A 21529-nucleotide genomic window follows, 5' to 3' on the forward strand; every position below is an offset into this window, starting at 1 on the left:
AGGTATAGAACAGAGACCGGAAGTTAGCATATTGCCGGTGAGATGACTATTTAATATGTTTGCCAACAACTCCATTTGTGCAACATTCAGTAATTATCCGGATTATCATGTTTCAACTTGCAAGTTTATTTTAATGGGGTATTATGTTGGCTTGGAAAAGTAAAAATCTTCTTTTTTTCTGCTTGGATAACATATTTTCGCTTCTTATGTAGTTTAGTAGGTTGCCCCTGCATAAGCACAAACATGATTGTTAGGAAGACAGCAATGCTAACATCTCTATATGCGCGTTGTATGTGTCTAAACCGTTTTATGAGGTAAGCCTGATAAGAAATAATTTTAGTTGATTTATGTTTATTTCTCCATAACACAACATGTGACAAATTTGAGATGAAAATAAATATTAAGTAAAATAGAACTAGAAAATGAAGTATGGAAGTCCAAATTGTTTGGTAAAAAATGTTTTTTATAACAAATTCGAGAAGCCCTGAAACTGGCCAATGTAAATGATCTGGCTATATGGTGTAAATCAATAAGGAATGTATTAGTCCAATAAAGATTAGAGAGAGAACTAAAATCAGTTGCTTCTTTTTTTATATAGATTTTGGTAGTCGTTGAGTAAAAGAAAAAAAATAAGTTGTGGGAGTGATAGACAGATCATAGCAATTAATGTGATAATGAGAGAATTGTATTTTAGACATTTATTAGCAGATAAATATATATGTAAATTTGTAACTAATATTTGTTTCATATAATTTTTGAAAATAATTTTTTTATAACAGATTTTAAATACGGGAGAACAAGAGGGTTTGCATGTTTTAAATTATCTTTCCCACCATTTACATGCTTATTCTTCATTTAATCTTTTCCAGAAGTTTTGAACTATATAATAAGTCTTGCATATTATCTCGATACATGTATCTTACTTTCTTCTAGACAACTGGCCACATTATTACAACTTTTTATTTCATACAGACCAGAACCTACCTCACTGCAAACTCTGTTTTGTGAAACGGAACTTGCAATTACTATCACTGGATGTAGAGCTTTTATGTGCACATATTCATATAACCTTTGGTTTATTTAATAATTATGCTCCTGGAGAGTTTGACTTCCATTCTACTGATCTTTGAATTTGTTTGACAGGTGCAACAAGCTCCACTCACCAACAAAACATCTATGTTACTCTTTTAAGTCCAAACTTGCAAATTCTTCAAGGTCTTCACTAACCGATGAGATATTTTATTATTTATTTAAAAACAATTTGATTAGTATATATTGGTGATGTGAAGCATGTTTGAAGTAGTATAATTTAATTATTTATATTGACATAGTGTATGATTCATAGTCCAAATGTAAAAAATCAATCTCCAAATTTGTCAAAATGAGTGTCATAATACTACACGTTTTCAGTTTGTTTTAAAAAATTCCGATATGAATTGTGAAATTAGAATGATCATTCAGCGCGAAAGGCATCTATTTGGTCTCCAAGCCACTTGAGAAGAGTTTTGAGTTTGGTAACAAGCTTAAACCTGAGAGGAAAATATAGTTGGCTAGGTCTTTAGGACTACAATATAGACAAATTACTATTTGGTTGGAGAACATGAGGGCTAGCTGGAAGATTAAGCAATTAGAGAGAGATTTGAATATTCTCAAGACAAAATATGATGCTCTTAGGGCTGATAATGATTCCCTTTGGTCTAAGAACAAGAAACTGGACAGAGAGGTATAACATTACAAGTAATAATTTTCTACAATTGTGTAGGAAAGAAACTTTATATATTGATGATATTAAATTCTACTCTTAATAAATTGATCTTAACGAAATTGTCTCATTTTATACCATGAGAATACGACTATCAACCTCAACAGAGAAACTCAGGTAGGTCCTTGGAGTAACGGAAGTGAAAATATAAGTGATGTCAACACTAGCTACTACAAGTACTCAAATTATTCAAATTACAGTATTATAATTCCGATTCTTGCAAGGATATTACCTTCACAAATTCCAACATTCATAATATATATTTCTCAGTTAATATATCCAACAACTTAAAATTGAGTATTACAAGACTTTAATATTAATATATAGTTAACATTATCATATATGTCATGTCTAACTCAAGTATTACTCCAAAATTTATCATCTACACCAGACCTTTTGCATGCTCATCAAAGACTCAATCAAACAATTTTGGACCAAATATTTGTCAGCGTGTTTAATGGCATCGATGAATACCCTATTTCTGGCCATGACATGATCATCAAACTTTCTATTCATCGCCAACATTTATATCAATATTGATGATTTAAGTTGAACATGTAAATCACCTAAATGACAACACATGATTACAGTGCATAAGTGCATTATTATTAATTTTTATTTATCTTGGAATTTGTAACTATCAGATACTAATACATAGATCAACACTAGCTTTATTTTTGCATGCATTCCTTCTGGTAAAAGCTAAAAGTGGGGTCTTGATATCTTAAATGTACTTTCCTATTAGTTAACACACATTTTTTGCATACAAATACCACTAGCAACATAAAAAAAATTAATTGTTATTTCTATCAACTTTGTGTTTGTGTTTAGTAACAAACATAAGCACCATAATATTATAGTGTTGGTTGATTTTTTAACTTTACTTTGATTTATCATGTGATATTTGCAGGAGATCGACTCAGCAATGGAAGTTCTTATTATGGGTCTTGCAGGTTAGATTTTTGTATAATTAGACTCCTAAAGAGTAAGACTCGACAATGGAAGTTCTTCACCAGATTCTCAATTTCTAGAGTCTCGGCGCGTATACACAAGTCTCCTTGCAATTATGAAAAGAATGGTCAATTTTTCATAATGATGGTCTTCTGAGTGCAAATACAGTCAAATGATGGATAGTGAAAGTCTCAAGTTCATCTCTGAATTGCTTGGAATGAACTTTGTTTATTTGAATGAGAAGATAGTCAATAGTGAAAAGTCTGTAAAGTATGCAGTCAATGGCTCTATGGGAGTTGTTTTCTAGCAACTTTTATGTTACGATAAACTCATGTGTTGAGATTGGCAATGCTAGTGAGTGCCTTCGAGTGAATTGCATGTGTACTTTCTGAGATTGTCGGCATAGACCCTACGAATCATGAATTACGCAAGCAGGATTATGTAGGCATGTTTCTCCTTTAAAGTGGTTTTGTTAGCATATCTGCAGACCCAACATTCTCTTCTAAGTTATCCTTAGAATTTCTTAGCAAGTGTGTGTATGACTATTTAGTTTTAACACTTTTAACTTATTATAGAAAAATAATGATAATGACAAAAAGTATGCCATATGAGTATGAAAAAAGTTACTAAGTCTGTTAGCAAATTTAAACTTGGACAATAATTATTTGTCCAAATTATTTAAATCTATCATACTTGAGTACAAATTATTTTATTGATAATTATATATATAATAATTTTTTTACTACTATCTTTTGAACTTAAATGTACTTCCACTTCAAAAGATTTTTTATAAACTTACTTAATACATATAAAAAAATTGAGAATTTGTGAAGTGAATTAGAAAATAATAATATTATTTTAAATTTATCTTTAAAAAAATAAACATCAATCTCAAAAATAATTATTAAAAATAATAAATATTTCATTTCGGATAAGGCTTATCATCGGTACATTAAATTTCTTAACACATGTTTGAGTGTAAATTTTTTAAACAATACTAATATATGTAACGCCCCAAATCCGGGGTCAGGAATCTGGGTCGTCAAGCCATCCTTCACACATGTGTAACCTGTGTTGATTCAATAATCCAACAGACCCCAATCTCATGCACACACACCCAAGTTATAGCCTTAGAAACGATGTACAAAATGTAATCTTCTTTTATTACACTCAAATGTACTTTACAGGATCTTAAACAATTATTCGTAACCTCTACATGAAGTTACAATAATTACTACTAACATCTTGTACCTATCTGGATACTCTGGTCCACCTGAGACAAAGCTGTAAATGATTTTCCCCACGATTTCAAGTGATTAAGTCCCATGCCAGCATATTGGTAATCTGTTGTGTTGTGTCATTTAAAAGAAAGTAAGAGTGAACTATAATGCCCAGCATAATAATGTACAGTATGAAATGACTGTATGATAAACTTACGTAAAACATCATATATGATAATTATGTTTTACTCGAAATTAGTTTCCTCGGTGACACACACCTTCTTATGAAAACAATTCTTTAATGGATTTTTATTATACTGCGAATACCTTAATAGTAAACCCAACACCTAGGCTTGGGTTACAGTATTGCATCACAATTCCAATTGGAAGAATAGGACATTCACTGGAGCCACCGCATACGATGATCAGTCGTACTACGATAAAAGTAATCTTTTCTACTAGTAGAAGGACGACACCTCCGTATCCCGATTATCACCGTTGCCGCATACGGGCTACGTGTCCTCATTTCGGGTATACACACACTTTGCAGGTCCTTAGGTACATATTATACAGTCTCCTACGGTACCAGTAGTCTATCCAATACACGAAGTACTTGGATCCTACCCCTCCATTGTCCTTAAGAAATCCTATCATATCTCGAGAACTCGAATCACATCGAAGTTCCCCCAAGTGTTTTGCTTGTTGATAGGCATAGCTTTACTTCATATATATATATATATACATATATATGTACTTCCGAAAGTTTTCGGAGGAAGTACTAAGGATGTGAGTTGACCGTTGTCAACTGATAATTAAATAAGGGGGAGTTTCTTTTTGAAACTATATTCAAAATATAAAAAAAGAGTCGAGATAATATTCTCCGACGATCTGAAATTATTCGAACGATTTTCCGAAAATCAGAAAGTATTTTAAATCAGGTTCTACGATTTTAAATCATGATTAAACCATTTAAATAACTAATGCTTAATAATCAATTATTAATCGTTGAATAATTAAACCTCGAATAATTATACTTTTAAAAGAATATTTAAAATAATATTCCTCAACTAATTTATGTTTAAGTAATATAATAATCTTTAATATGTAATCGAGTCTGAAATAATTATTCACTGGAGAATACTTCTCCCATAATAAATGAATAGTAAATAGATATTTATTATTCGAACGATAAAGTATAGTTCAGGGAATACAATCTTTGGAAATCGTTTTAATAAAACTTTGAGGTGTTTAGTATTTTGTAAGTGGACGTTGAGTCCTTTTTAAAACGTACTACTATGGACCTTTAATCGTCCTATAATATCACCGGGATGATTTCCGGGTTTATATTTTATAAAACAAAACTGACCGACTCTCGTTTTACAACTTATACATCACGCTCTACCATAGCGTTAATATTCTTAATTAAAACACCTCTAGAATACTTTCGGGTTTTCATCAATTTTTACTGACCGATTCTCGGTCTAAAATATATACACGCCACGCTACTCGCTAGCGTTAACGTTCTCAATTATAAACTCCTCCGAGATACCTCCGGGTTTTTATAAGCATACACCGACCGACTCTCGGTCTAAATATAACATTTCGAACTCGGTATTAACATATACTAGAAATTATCAATGATTGAGTAATGTAATACATCTCAAACTTCGTAAAACAGTTTAAAGCAATCTCATGTATACATCACAGTTTTGTAAAATATTCACAACACAACAATTCTTAAAAGGTAGGGTTTAAAAATCTTCCTGGGTATCTTGAGGTGGAGGATGCTCTAGGTTCCGCTCGGAAATCTATAATCATAAACACAAGTCTTTTTGTCAGGTCCCGTTCTAATTTACGGCTAACCGCACTCATGCGCTAAGCATTATGCACCCTCTCAACCTATATTATCATTATTATTTCTTTAAGTCCTTATTCACATTATGGTCGCTTCCTTTTTCAAAGTATCTTAAGTCCATTTTCATTTTCGTCGTCGGCTCCGCTTATGAATTCTACGGTTTCTAATCCCGCGATCTCGGCTCCGATATTTTTATAAAATTGAAAAATCATTACTTTCACTTGAAATCTTTATGGCAGTTAGGAAACTCAATTTACTACTCTCTGTAAAATTTTCATGATTTATGAACATTTTTAAGTCGATCCTTTATATTTTCAAAATTCGTAACTTGTAGCAGTTTTTGTCGCGTAAATCACTTTTAGTAAAACGACCATAACTTTTGATCCGTAAATCGGAATCAAGCGCCTAAATGATCCTTATAACATTTTCTATCATAATCCAGGGTTATTTTTGAAGAAACTACAGTTTACATCTTCGGGACTTTCTGCAGAAACTTAAAGTTACGTTTTGTTCGTTTTAACGTGAATTTCGGTTATGATCGGAGTTTCGTTTATGCCTTAAATCATTATACTACCACCAACAATCAACACATCATCATCAATACACTAACTACTCTCAAGAACATCATGTTTTTGAGGCAACAACAATCAACCTTAAATCTACTTAGCTAAACATCAAGATTACCACAATACTCCGACCAAAACTATGTTTATAACTACATACTAAAAGGATCTTGAACTTAAATCTTAAATAAGGTTGGGTAAAAGATTTTTTACCTTTCTTGAAAGCTTGAGATGTGTTATTGAGGATGGTGGAGTCTTGGGAGTGCTTGGTATGGTTTTTGGAACCTAAAACCACCATTGAAATCAAGAAAAGAAAGAAGAGTTACTATTCATACTATTCACTAGCAACTTTCTTGATTTTATTTCACCCGTCAAATCTTGACAGAAAGAGATCAAAGAATTATCTTACCTTAGTTTGGTTGTTAGGAAGCTTGAGAATTAATGGGAGGATTTAACCATGGCTAGAACTTGGAGATTTGATTTTGAATTCCTTGGTGAAGAAGAAGAAGTCGAATGGAAACAATGAAAAAACGGGGAGAGTTTTTATGCTTGCTTCCTTTGTTGCTTCTTGGTTGTTTCTTGGTTGCTTCATGGAAATGAGGTTGTGATAGCTTGTGATATCTTATATTGATTGATATCTTCTAGTTTAGGATCCTAGATTTATTCTTGTTGCCAAATCCATGGACAAGAAAACTAGCTAGCCTTGTAGTTTGTAAGCTAATCTACTTAACTTAGCCTTTTAGCTCACTATTTGTTTAGCCTTGGTTGATCATCCTATCTCTAGCTAGCTATTTGATAAAGTAACCATGGTTACTTTCTTACCATGGTTAGTTAGTGCGTTACGTTTATTTAATCGTTTGCACGTTCGCTCGGTCGCTTACACATTTTCGAAATACTTTCTCGTAAATGGTTCGCGACGTAATTCCTTTCGTATTTATTCCTTATGTTTTGAATTATCATACTTGGATATAAATCCGTAGGGTTTTAATCTTTTAATTATATTGCGATTCCCGTAATCCTCGATGACTCGTAAATATGGTCGTTTTTCAAAGTTCATTTTCTTCGAAAACTAATAGTGTTTACATACACTCATTTGGTACGTATAATCATAATATCAACTCCGAAACTCATTTTCTCATTCACTACATAGTGTGGGCTAAAAAGTTTTTCTCGTCTGTCAGGGTTACTATCTATTTAACATTTTACAAGGTTTTAAAAATTCTAGTTATTATATTACTATCCATAAAGGTCTGTTACCGATGTCAAAAATTTGGGTTCTTACAGTCTTCCCCCTTAAAAGGATTTCATCCCGGAATCAGTTCAGAAATAGGTAGGGATATGCTTCTTGCATGACAACCTCGAGTTCTCACGTTGACCTAGTAGTATTTGATCTCTTCATAAAATTTCCACTCATTCATCTAATATATTTCCGGGTACTCGTCCTTGTAGTCTTATGACCTCTACACGTTACTCGACATACGCTAAGTCTGGCTACGAGTTTATTAGCTTATTTTCAATCATATGTCTGGCTACGACGGTTAAATTTCCTAACCTTGATTCGTGGTATTCGTTATAACTTGGCGACCGTTCGACGAAGGTGCTAATTTATAAGTCAACTTTCTTGGTCCTTTAATTCTCCAACTGGTCCAATAAATCTTGGGTTCAACATTTTTTTCCCTTTCGAATCTCATCACTCCCTCCTCGGGAGGTACTTTCAACAATACCTGGTCAGTTACTTCGTACTTTCTGTCTTTATAGTTCCGGTATGCGTATCTCTATTATTTATTCTGGTCTGCCACTAGCCGGGTTCAGATAAGTTCTAGGAATTCCTTTGGTCTGTTGACTCAACTATGGTCCAGTATACTCCGCTTACCAATTTCTTCCCAACCTAGGAGAGAACGATTCTTTCTTCCGTACAAAGCTTTGTAGCCATTCCAATGCTCGCATGATAACTCGTTATTGTCAGTAATTCGATTAACGTCAAATGATCACTTCATTTCCCTTAAAAATTGATAACATGGACGATTAGCGCATCTTCTAGTGTTTGGAATCATCCTTCAACTTATTCGTTTCTCCCTTTATCGCTCCTACTAGTGCTAGAGTTTCGTTACTTAATGTTTTCCCATTTTGGCGCATCATCTCTGTCTATTATTTTATGTAAGAAGTTCTCGTCACATTTCAACATGCTCGTCTCCTGTTATATGCTTAGTGTCAGATTTAACATTTCTTGTTGTAGTAATGTAAGGCACATCATCGTCTTATTGCCATCTCGAAGGAAGCATCATTTCATATGCAATTAATTGACACGTTTTATGATCGTGGAACGTTCAGCTTCCGTCATCGGTCGGACTTTTTTAATCATTCCTCGTATAATATCTATAGTACTACGATATATTTTGGGTCGTACTTGTTATTTTCGCTAGCGCCTTAGACGTATTCACGTTTATTGGTACCTGCTACTAGTGGCCTTTATAGGGCGTGTACGATCTTCTTTGCCTTCTATCAGCTCTGACAATGACATCCTTCATTCTTTCACGCTATCCTTCGTAAGGGATATCAGAGATTATTTTTCATATGCTAGCGTGGTAAGTACATCTACACGAATTATCTGTCAACAATAGGCGATTCCCCAAACCGTTCCAAATAAAAGGTAAGCCGCTAGATGTATCTTCAGTGGTCAGGATAGTCCTCTCATTCTACTTGTCGATTTGAGAACTCTGAGTCATTCCTTTGTCCGTCCTTTTTCGCAAAATATCTTGGAAAATAGTCCCGTTAATTAAATCTTGGGTCCTTGCGCGGTGCAGTCGTCACAGGGTCTCTCTGTCCCCATTATCTCTTTTGCGTTCATAACAATATTGTAGAGTGGACATCTATCGTTTGCATAATAAAATAAGCGGTTTTATTTAATCTATCACTCAAAATCCTCAAATAGCACGACGGCTAACTTAGTTCTTGATAATCCTCCTTCAAAATTTATTATAATTAACTCTTACTCCTATTTGGGTCATCTACAAGTCGTAATCGCCAAAATTTTAATCCTCGCCTTTCCGTTTTTATTTTCAACCATGTCGAATACTTACTTACCTACTCAATGACATCCTTTTTCATATTCTGTCATGACTAATATCTGTTTACATTTTTAGGCATCTTTAAATCTTCATGTTAAGTAATAAAGGGTTCTTTTCATGCAATCCTTCTCATCAGTTATTTTGAGATTTGTCATCCTCAATATATCTTTTCCTACTTAAAGTGTCGGCCACCATATTGGCCTTTCCTTGATGATAATAGATTTCTTAATCATGGCCTTTGATCAATTTGACTATAGCCTCTATCTCGAGTTCAGTAAAAGAAATTTTTTCCAAATTTTCTCATAAGTAAACTCCTTGTCCCTTTCCGTTGAAACTGTTTGAGTTATGGACCATAATTGTAATACCCTCGCTTTTAGCTTAGGTTTCTTAGTTAGGAACTTGCCTTTTAGGTAGGACCTGTCTTATTTGGTTTGGTAAAGGGTCAAAACTTTTATCATTAAATTAATATTCATAAACTGTCGGTAAGGTGAGACTACAACCAAACTGAAATTACAAAATAAAAACAATGCTTAGATCTACAAAATAAAATCACAAAAACAAGAAAACACGGACCCCTTGAAAATGAAGAAGCACATGCTTGATTGGAGATTTTAGAAAATCTGGATACTCTCATGATTAATAACAAGACTAAGAAAACTGAAAGAAAATAAAGAGATTGGGGCTTTTCACCGGAGAAAATCGGCGAAAACCAGGCGGCGACTATATTTGAGAAAGAGAAGGGGATGCAGAGAGAAACTTAAATTGACACGTCTTTAATATACATTTTAAATTACAAAATAGAAACCGTCACTAAAATTGTTATTTTAATTTGATTTAAATTTCTAAATTATTCAGAAATAAATAAGCAACAAATTAATGTGATCTAAATAAAATAGCCTAAATTGCCACATCACCAATGACACGTCATTTTGGAACCCATTTTTGAAACCAATTTTGGGTACCTAGCACTACACTTAAAATTTTTAGTGATAGAAAATGAGGTGGCGTTGAAAAGAAAGTTGAGAAACTGTAAATTAATATTTTATTTTAGCCTTACTCCAATTTAAAAAATATTTTTTATCTTTTTTTATATCTCTTTAGTTGCAGAATACGAGGCGTCGCCGAAGACGGCGCCGAGAAACTGTCAATAAATATTTTATTTTGATTTTATTCCAATTTCAAAATTATCGTATATACTAGATTATACTTTTTAGTAATAGAATACGAGGCCATCGTCGAAAACAAAATCGAGAAACATTCAATGAATATTTTATTTTGATTTTATTCCAATATCATATTTATTGTATATCCTCTTTATATCTTTTCAATTGTAAAATATGAGTCATCATTTTCGATGATGCCGAGAAACTATCAATAAATATCTTATCTTAATATTATTCTAATTTTAAAATTATTATATATTCTCTATTATACTTTTAAGTTATTGATTACGAAGCATCGTTGAATACGAGAATGAGAAATAATTAATTAATATCTTATTTTGATTTTATTCCAATTTAAAATTATTGTAAATCCTCTTTTATACTTTTTTAGTTGTTGAACAAGAGGCATTGTCTTCGTTTGAGAAACTATCATTAGATATATTATCTTGATTTTATTATAATTTCCAAATTATTATATATCCTCTGTTATACTTTTTAGTGATAGAATATCAAGTATCATCGAAAAGGAAGTCGACTAACAGTCAATTAATATATTATTTTGATTTTATTTCAATTTCAAAATTGTTGTATGTCTTATTTTATACCTTTTTAGTTGATGAATACAAGGCGTCGTATTCGACGATGCCGAGAAACTATCTATAAATTTCTTATTTTGATGTTATTCTAATTTTAAAATTATTGTATATTCTCTACTATAATTTTTAGTTGTAAAATACGATGCGTCCTTGAAAACGAAGCCGAGAAACACTCAACTAATAAAATATTTGATTTTATTCCAATTTCTAAATTATGTAATTCCTCTTTTATTCTATTTTAGTTACAAAATACAAGTCGTCGACCGACGACGCGGAGAAACTGTTAATAAATATCTTATATTGATTTTATTCCAATTTAAAAATTATTGTGTATCCTCTATTATATCTTTTTAGTGACAAAATACGAGGTATCGTCGAAGACGACGACGAGTAATTATCAATAAATATCTGATTTTGATTTTAGTCAAATTTCAAAATTATTGAGAAAAAATTTAAGCAAAAAATTGACATGATTTGGTTTTTATAAAATGTAATGACCGAAATTGTGAACTATAAAATTTTGCATTATTTTTTAATTCACATTTTTTGTTAAATATACATATTTTAGTACTTCAAAAATACATATTAATATATATATATATATATATTTAATGAATTGTGGATATTCATATAACATACTTCACAAAATAATATATTTTATAGTGTTTTGATTGTAGAACATAAGTGGTCTCCGATTAAATAGTTGTCTTCATAGAACTTTCCTATATATATATACATAAGGAAAATAAAAAATAGCTTCTTTTGTTTATACATAACTTAATTATTTTATTTCAAGAATACTTAAAAAAGTTTATTTGACATAGTACGAGATCATATTTCTCAAGCATTAAATTATGGGATTTCTTACACATTTGTTTAACATATAGGAATTTCTTAGATGTACATATAGGCGTACCATAATATTATTATCATCTTAATAAGGATCGAGAATAGTGATGAATCGTGTAACATCTAAGCATTCAATTTCCATCTACACACAACAACAAAAAAGAAGGTTTTAGTACTCTAAGGATGTTTGGGACAAATGAAGGTGCTACATCACCCATTTTCTATTTTGTTCTTCTCCAAATCCTCCGTTACAAGATCGTAAAATGTTGTCAGATCGTACTCTGTTGTTGCAGTTTAATTGGTAAACACTTTGCATGTAAATTAACAAAACAACAAATATGTACCTCCATGAGATGCATCACTTAAATTTTTTCTTCCAAACTGTATTTATCAAATACCTATATCACAATACAGACATTATATGCGTATTTTAAGTACAAGTTGGATTGCAACATGTTTGTTCTGTGTTTAACTATTCTATGGATGGCTCAAATGCATGATTGTAACATTTGGTACAAAATATTCTATCAACTCAAATTCAATCCCCAAGTTTTAAATATACTTCATTTCATCTATAAATGTTAAATCATTATATGTTTACTTGATAACTATTTGATTTTATGATATGAAGAACATGCATGGATGAATAAAATCAGATTCGAACAATTAATTAATCACTCATCACTAATGTTCAACACTCTAAATATATACACAAAAGTATCATATGCAATACCATATGTGAAAAAAAAATCAATGATGTAAAGGTGCATATAGTGGAGAAAGTAACAAAATGGACCCGGTGAATAACAATAATACCTCCGTTTTTTATTCAAGTGATAGTAGTTGTAGTAAAAATAATAACTGAAACTTTTTGTTGCATGATAAAAGAATAGGAGATGTGTCAATTGTATTTTAATTTTGCCAAAATTTGGTATCCATACCTTTTTTTCATAAAATTAAACCACATTAAGTAATTTATGCTATTGTCTAATTTGAAACTTTCTTTTTTCTCGTATATATTAGCAACAAAAAAATAAAACTAATATCATATCGTAACTATTCGTGTCAATATTATTTGAGATACCTTTATCAAAACTCAACACCATGATTTTCAATGAAAAATAAAATATTCAAATTATAAAAAGAAATGGTAAAAGAATTTATTTGGTGATAACCGTAAAAATAATAAAATTAATATTTTTTTGCTAGCACGTGTAGCGTGCGGGTAAAGGTCCCTAGTTTAATTAAGAGAAACTATCAAAAATGCTATTTTTTAAGTTTGTTTACTAATTTTTTTTAAAATATTTACAAAAATCTGATCCGTATACCAGTGTTTAGTTATAATTATCAACTCTGGTGAGAATAGAAGTTCTCAAATTAATTTTTTCACGAAATAAGTCAACTATTATATCAATATTTTTCCTGTTACAAAAATGTTAGTATACCAAATTCTGAGTACGATTCAAATTTTACACCTAAAGGGGGTGAATATGTGTTATGACTAACTATATTCGATTCTTAAATGTTACTGAATAATTATCAGATTGTCAAACAACTTACTGTTAAGTTCGTTTATATGTCATTAGCGAGCTAACAATCGATATGCAATGTGAAAGATAAATATCTAAAAATCAATTTTGCCAGGTTCAACCCATATGCCAAATATTCAATGTCCTGATCTCTTAAAAACTTGATAAGAGAATATATTATTACTTAATAAAATGATACTATGACAAGATTAGATATTTCTCCCGCAGACCCTTGTACAATCTGATAGCGACCCGTTGATAATCGCATTCCTTGATTTAAATGCTCTCTAAGACCCAGGATAGCCTAAGTTCACTCTCACGTAGCAAACTAAATCTATGAACTCTTGTTATCTAAGGTTGCTACTCAACGATAACAATTAACGATAACAATTACACCTTGAACAATACAAGTATAATGAAAAATTATAACTCAAAACTATGAACTCAAATATAAATATGTGTTAATATACTACAGGTCAAGAAAAAAGATATTTAATGAATGCATATGTATTTATCACATCAATATGATTTATATATGTGAGAATTATCTTTAAAACTAATACACCAATAATATATATATATATATATATTAACTTTTAAAAAATTAAGTATCCAACTCATGGTGGTCTTGACCACTTCTCATGAGTAATTATTTAAGATGAGCTATCATATGCAAGATTTAAAATGAAGATTAAAAAAATAATTTAAAAACATCTTCAGTTTAATACTGTTTGTCTAAAATATGAATACAAGCTAAAGTTTGTCTTTTCAAATTTAATTATTTTTATTATTATATTAATATTTATCATTTCCGCTACTTTGCACATTGATAATATAACATGTTATCGTGTACAAAATCAGAGATATTCACGAAAACCATCTCCCTCTCTATGAAATAGTGACATACTCTGCATATATTTTACCATCACCATATATGTTAGAATATATATTAGGTATATTTGATTTGATAACACATATATTCTACTATTTTAACTATGAACTAGCTATGTTTGATTTGGTAACACATATATTCAAGTATTTAATTTGTATATATAATAAAAATTATTTTTATCGACTAAATGTATATTTATGGCTTGTAAGATATAATATTTTTTATTCAGAAAAAATAATATATTAATTTTAACTGTCGATTAAAAGTCAAGACGATAAATATAGATAAATAATGCAGGAGTATATACCAAATTGCTTCACAATACCGCAATTTATTCATCAAACATTTTCAAGTTACAAATATAAGATTAGCGATAAATATAATGACAAGTACACAATCAAATAAATGACCACGATAAATATAATGAACAAGTACACAATTAAATAAACGACCAACAAAAGAATCACACGCCAACCTCTTTCTAGCCTGACAATGACATACATCAAATTAACACGACCTCTCAAGTTATACATATGTAAATATATATAGATAATCAAACGGCTTACAAATGGCTTCAAAAAAGAATACATATTACACTCAACTATAAATAAAGTAAAGTCATAGATGTGGCTGAACTTTACCTGATTTTGTATTTTGATGACCGAAATTTTAATTTTGTTATATAGTGTTAAATATTAGTTTTATATTTTAAAAAGATGGTTAAGAGTCACTTTTTTAAGAAAAAAATTCTTTAAATATATTTGGACACTATTTTGTAAATTTGAAATTTCAGACACCAAAATGCAAGAGCGGGTAAAGTTGAGCCATCATTTTGCAATTTACTCCCCATTAAATATATAAAAATATGTGTATATTTCATAATCTACAAACCTCGAGCTAGCATTTCTTGATAGTCAAGCATAGACTGCTCCCTTTGAATCTCCATATCTTGACGAAACTTTGATATAAACTCCTCGGCCCTCTCATCAACTCTCAACGGCGATGCATTAGACGACACAACCTTTTTCCAGGCCTCATCAACATTAAACTCCCGCACACTTTGTTTTTCAAACTTACTAATTTTCATTTTTGCGCCACCAGCAGTAGGAGGAGCTGTTGAACTGCCTGAAATTTCTCTTTCCTTGTGTAACGATTTCGATGTCGGCTTGGAGAAAAGTCTGTCAACATAAATGGCCGCAGAGGGGCTGTTTCTAACGTAAGGATTGCGGCGACGTTGGCGGTTTAAGAATTTGAGAGTAGTCTTGTGGTACAAAGACAGGAGATGAGAGGTGGTTCGTTTGATTGATTTGGAGATGTTGAGGTTGTTGTTATTGGCTTGGAATTTTCTGGTGAAGCTATTCCACGCCTTAGTAGCGGAGAAAAGCTTCTTTTGTAGTAAATTGAAACGGGACATCAACTGCTATGTTTTATTTGTGCAGGTGAGGAATGAGGATTGAGATGGCCTGAAATTAGAGGCAGATCGAAAGGAGGTTTATGGTTTACTACTTGAGTTGTTTGTTTCTTTTGCATATGGATACTTGGAGTATATGGGATTTTATACTACTTAATTATACACTAATTTCATTGGTTTATTTATCAGCTTAGATAGCTTTTACGACCTAAGAGTAAGTCCAATGATGGTGTTAAAGTGGGTGCTATTGCTATAATATAGCACCAACACAAAAAAACCTAACTCCAATGAGATGTTATACTTGGTCTTTAATAGCAATATCTTATATTTGGTTCTAAATATAGAGTCAAGTATAGATGATGCTATAATTGTCACAGTGCATTAATAAAATAATTGTGACAAGTATAATTGTGTATTTTATGATAATATAATTTGAAATAGAGCTTTATTTGGATATATTTGGTGCTATTTTGTATCTACCATTGGACTATAAGTTCTATTTTAGCATCAAAAATCACTTTTTGGTTTCAAATTATAAAAATAGCTACATCTATAATCTATTTTAACATTACTATTGAAATTGCTCTAAAGATACGTGTGTATGAAATACTCATATATGTATACTGTGCATGGTGAGTGGTGACAGCATATATAATTGTTTTTTTTAAAACTAGATTCACATTGTTACAAAAAAAAAATTCTTAAAACATTTTAGTATGAAAATTTTATATTTGGTCTCGTAATTTAATGCATTAGATCAATATTAATGTATGTAGACGTTGGTCGATGATCATACATGGCAGTTGCTAGAATAGAAGGATATAATGAAGGGAAATGCTAGAGATATCAAATTGATTCCAAAATCACTTATGAAATGTAAGTGTCAAATTTTTATTGGTTTAATGAAAATGAATTCCTTATATTTATATCAAAAAGTATTAATTAAATATTTCCAAAGTGTTACATCAACAATGATAGATCATTTTATAATAATTTTTTATACCATTTATTGTGTCTTTAGCATTGTTAAGAGAATAACACACAAGGGATAACTTAGAGAGCCGGCTAGCTAGTTAGTAGATGCCTTTCTTAGGTCACTCATTGCCTTTAATGATAGTTAGCACTTAGCTAGGGGTGATTTTGTTTATTATTAATGACAAAATAAGTTTTACGAGCAAAAACAGGAAACTGAAACATGCATATAGTGTAGGCTGTAGCTATATGCATATTAGCTATGCACCCTCGAAGAAAAAATGCGTATAAAAAGCAAAGGAAGTATATAGTGTAACTACCAAAAGAGGGGAAAGGAAAGAAGCGGAGGAGCACACTTTCGGCTAATATTTTGGAGGCCAGACAGATCAGACTAAACCTAGCTGCATGTGTAGTCAACATTAAAATTATGTAATATATAATAATTATTCCTTCCTGTATCCCTAAATATTTTTCCCCTTTGTGTCAGACATGTTTGTCAATATACACGTTTTTTATTGTTAATATTTTTAATTTCGTATTAGTATTAAATATAAAAATTTCACTGTATTAAAATACTTGTAAACACGAATACAACAATATCACTCATAACTATATTTGATCTTATAAATTAACCGTAAATTAATAGTCAATCGCTTAATATGAACAGTAACCAAATTTAAAATGAGAAACGTATTATGATATGAAGATAGTATAATTTTAGAGTTTTAATATTAAAATCATGATGCCTTGGGTGGAAAGGGGAATGCCACCTTAAACAATGGAAAAAGAAAACGACCCCCCAATTAAAAAAATATGTAGAAATAGGTTAAACATTGAAACTTAGATGGGCCGTTCCCGAACATATGTGGGCCCGGGTAAAGTAGAAAAAATGTACTCTCAACTTTTTCTTTCTTAATAATAATATAGTACGATAATGTCACTGAAGATTGCTTGTAAATATTATATTATATTAATATTATGTAATTAACATCTGATAAAATAAAAAAGCAAAAATTAGGTCATTCCTTGTATTATGATACCATTCTATATGATAATTGGATATATATTAACAAAATCACAATACAAAAACACTGAAACGGTTCGAGAAGAAAAATATCATTCATAAATTAAATAACTCTAAATCAAATAATATATTAATAATGCAAATAAAACAATACTATTAAATATTAAATCTAACCTATAAAATTAGATAAATGTATCACTTAAAAATAAAAAAATGACCCAACTTTATAAAATTTTAAAATAATACTTACTAGAATTCACGAATAAACAAGTAAAAGGACACATATTTATAATGCGTATATGTACTTTTACGGTTTTCCTTTTAAAAATATGGATCCTAGGAGGATGTCCTCCTGGCCCTCCTTCTGGGCCGGCCCTGATAAACTTGTACACACTTACTTAATGACCTCTCTTTAAAAAATCAAGAATTCGATCTAATTTCATTACTAACAGCTTTGGAGGCATGCTCATCCTTCTTATATCATGGTCAAGGTGTTTGTTAGCTGTAAGCCTATATCTAAGCTTGATTACTGGACATTCTATTTTTCTGAGAACCACTCTCGATTAGAATAGTTAATTACTTAAATAATTATTATTTAACTGAAGGTTAGTAAGATTTCATTCGACTCCAACTACAAGTAGGGGTGTACCCCTCAACCGCTCGCAACCGAACCGTATTTTATATATAATCGTGAAATACAGGTTAGTTGTAGATCTAAATTTTAAAACCGCTAATTCGCAATTTGGATGCGGTTTTAAATTTTTTAAAATCACAAAATCACAACCGCAACTCGCAATATATATTAATAATAAAATATATTTCCAAAAATATAATTAATATCATATAAATTAATAAGTATACACTTATATTAACTAATCTTAGGTTAATGTTAAGATTTCGTTCATAAGATTCACAATCATTATAAGATACTCCATCCGTCCCGTTGATTTCTATACGTTTACTATTTGCACGCATTTCGAGACCTCTATAAAATATAGTTTCGTAATGTTTTTTTCAAAAAAATTTTTTGAATAAAAGTTTAAACATAAAACTTTTATTCAGAAAAAAAAAATTATAAAATATTGTGGAATTATGTTTTAAACGAGCACTGAAAAGCGTGCTGAAAAGTAACGTATAGATATCAATGGGACAGAGGGAGTATATATTTAGAGACAAATGGAAAATGTAGTCAACATGTATTTTTTTATCCTTTTCTTTTTTCTTTTCTTTCACGTCCATATTTTTGCATGTTTTTAATACCTTTACTCCACACGGAGCATTAGTTTATATTTTATTTTTGAATGTAAATTTATCATGTAAGTTAAACTTGAATTTATTAATATTCTGAATTTATAATTTTTGCAAATTATTAATTATTAAAAAATAAGTGGTTGAACCGCAAACCGATCCGTAATAATCGCAAATTCGCAACCGCAATTGACGCGGTTAACTTCGCGATTTGGTTCGACTTTTACCCAAAACCGATCCGATCCGAACCGCATATACCCGTAACTACAAGCCATTTAAATCCACCAATTTGGTTTCAAAAAAGAAAACGGATCACAACATCACAAGTTAAATTCCCTATCCTAAACAATTTTCTAAAAATTCTCGATAAATCCCAGATTTAACCGATTAATCCCCAATTAATTCACTACAAAGTATTCGACCGATTCGATCTTTAAAATCCGATTAATTCTTAAGAATTTTTTCTTTATTGAAATATATATAATTATTTATTAGAAATAAAATACTATATTAATTTAAATATGAATAAATATAGAAATTATGATATAATAAATATATATTTGTTAATAAATAACTAATATAATGATAATAATATATTAAATATAATTTAATATTATAATACATCCGATTTTTACTTCGATTAATTCTCGATTTTCAATTAATCTTAAATCGGTTACTCGACCGATCTTCCCCGATTCCCAATTTTTACAACACTGTTCCTAAATATTTTTTGCTTAATTATCGGTCATATTATTAAAAATAATTTAGTCCAATCACTACGGAGATGGACCTGGGGTTAAACCTAGTACAAAAAGTCATCATTGTCCGTGAGTAATGCTCCCTCCGTCCCAATATATTTTTCCTATTTTGACTTTTTGTACCGTTTATGATAAACGATTGACTACTAATTTACGCATAATTTATAAGATTAAACATAATTATGAGTAATTTTGTTAAATTCATATTTGATGAGTACTTTAATAAAATGAAATTTTTATATTTAATATTAATATGAAACTAAAAATATTAACAATTAAAAGTATATATTGACAAACGTGTTAAACACAAACATACATTTTTTTTATGGACACAGGGAGTAACGATTCTACGCTTTCTAGTGGGGTGTTGATGATGTACGAAAATGACAATTTTCTGTCATGTATATTATTGTTCCTCTGTATCTTCATCGTTAAGAAAAGGGGAAGCTTCACTTGAAAAAAAAAAGGAAAGGCGAAGCTTCGTATATTAGCTGCTACCCTAGTCCCCTCAAGGTCCGAGTAAAGAACCTAACCACAATTGAAAATAAATTGAAATAATTGATTAAATATGAGATAAAGTTTTAATAATCACATTTTTTTAATATAAATATAGCCATAATGATTGTTATATAAATTTAGTCCCGGGTTGATGTGTGAAGAATTCAGCAAAAACATATTTATATTTATCTGGCGTTGATGGATTAATTTGATAACAGTAAATTCGTCACCAGAATCAAGATTTATGATAACGATTTTTAATTGAAAAACCGCCCTCCAATTATGGTGGTTGTTGAATTGGGTCTTTCAACTCGGTGCAAATTGCATACGTATTCTTATTTATAAAAAAATAAAAAATCAAGTCAACATAATTTTTGGGGAATAAGAAATTTAATAAGTTTAGATTTCTCATCCCGACTTCAAGGAGGTTTCCTACTGAAAACCGTTTTATACTAATTTTACGAATGTTCATCGATAAAGCCTAACAGCAAAGGCCCAAGACTCGTTCACGGCGTCGAGACTTCGAGAATAAGCTATATCCTCGACCGATGATAACTCTCTTCTACCAGCTGTTTCTCTAGTTTGTGTAAACTGGTATAGCCATAATTAACCCAAAATGTAGGACGCATTTTTGTCACCTTAATGAGGAGGCCCCCATATTGCAGGATAAGTGATCCCAAATTTTTAGGTACAAACTGTTGTATATTCCGAAATCTCTTAACAAGAACATCGTTGATTATACAGATATATAGTTCCCAAATCACGCATTATAGTTTACCCCCACATATCGAATAAGGACATTCATTAATTACATGAGAAATTTCGTTTAGGCATATCCTTGGAGATCTCTGACTACAAACACCAACTTCCTAAAATTGCATTAAAGAAAATAATTCTTCAATAGAAATCTGCAAAAAAATACATTAGTAATATCCATTTTATCCCTGAAATCATGGGGCTTCCAAGTAAACTATCAATCAAAAGCCTATTCTTGTCATCAAGCCCTTATGACGCGCCCTAAGTTATTCGGGAACGACGTCTCGCACTTATTTTATCCACAAAAACTTAATTTATCGTCCGTCTTTGACCTAGTTTCTCGCGTCCACCCAAATTGACTTTAATCGACTTGAAAATATTTAATATCAAATTTTGGTTATAAAATTCTGAAAA

Source organism: Apium graveolens, chromosome 8 (genome assembly GCF_009905375.1).
Source record: "Apium graveolens cultivar Ventura chromosome 8, ASM990537v1, whole genome shotgun sequence".
Classification (NCBI taxonomy): Eukaryota; Viridiplantae; Streptophyta; class Magnoliopsida; order Apiales; family Apiaceae; genus Apium; species Apium graveolens.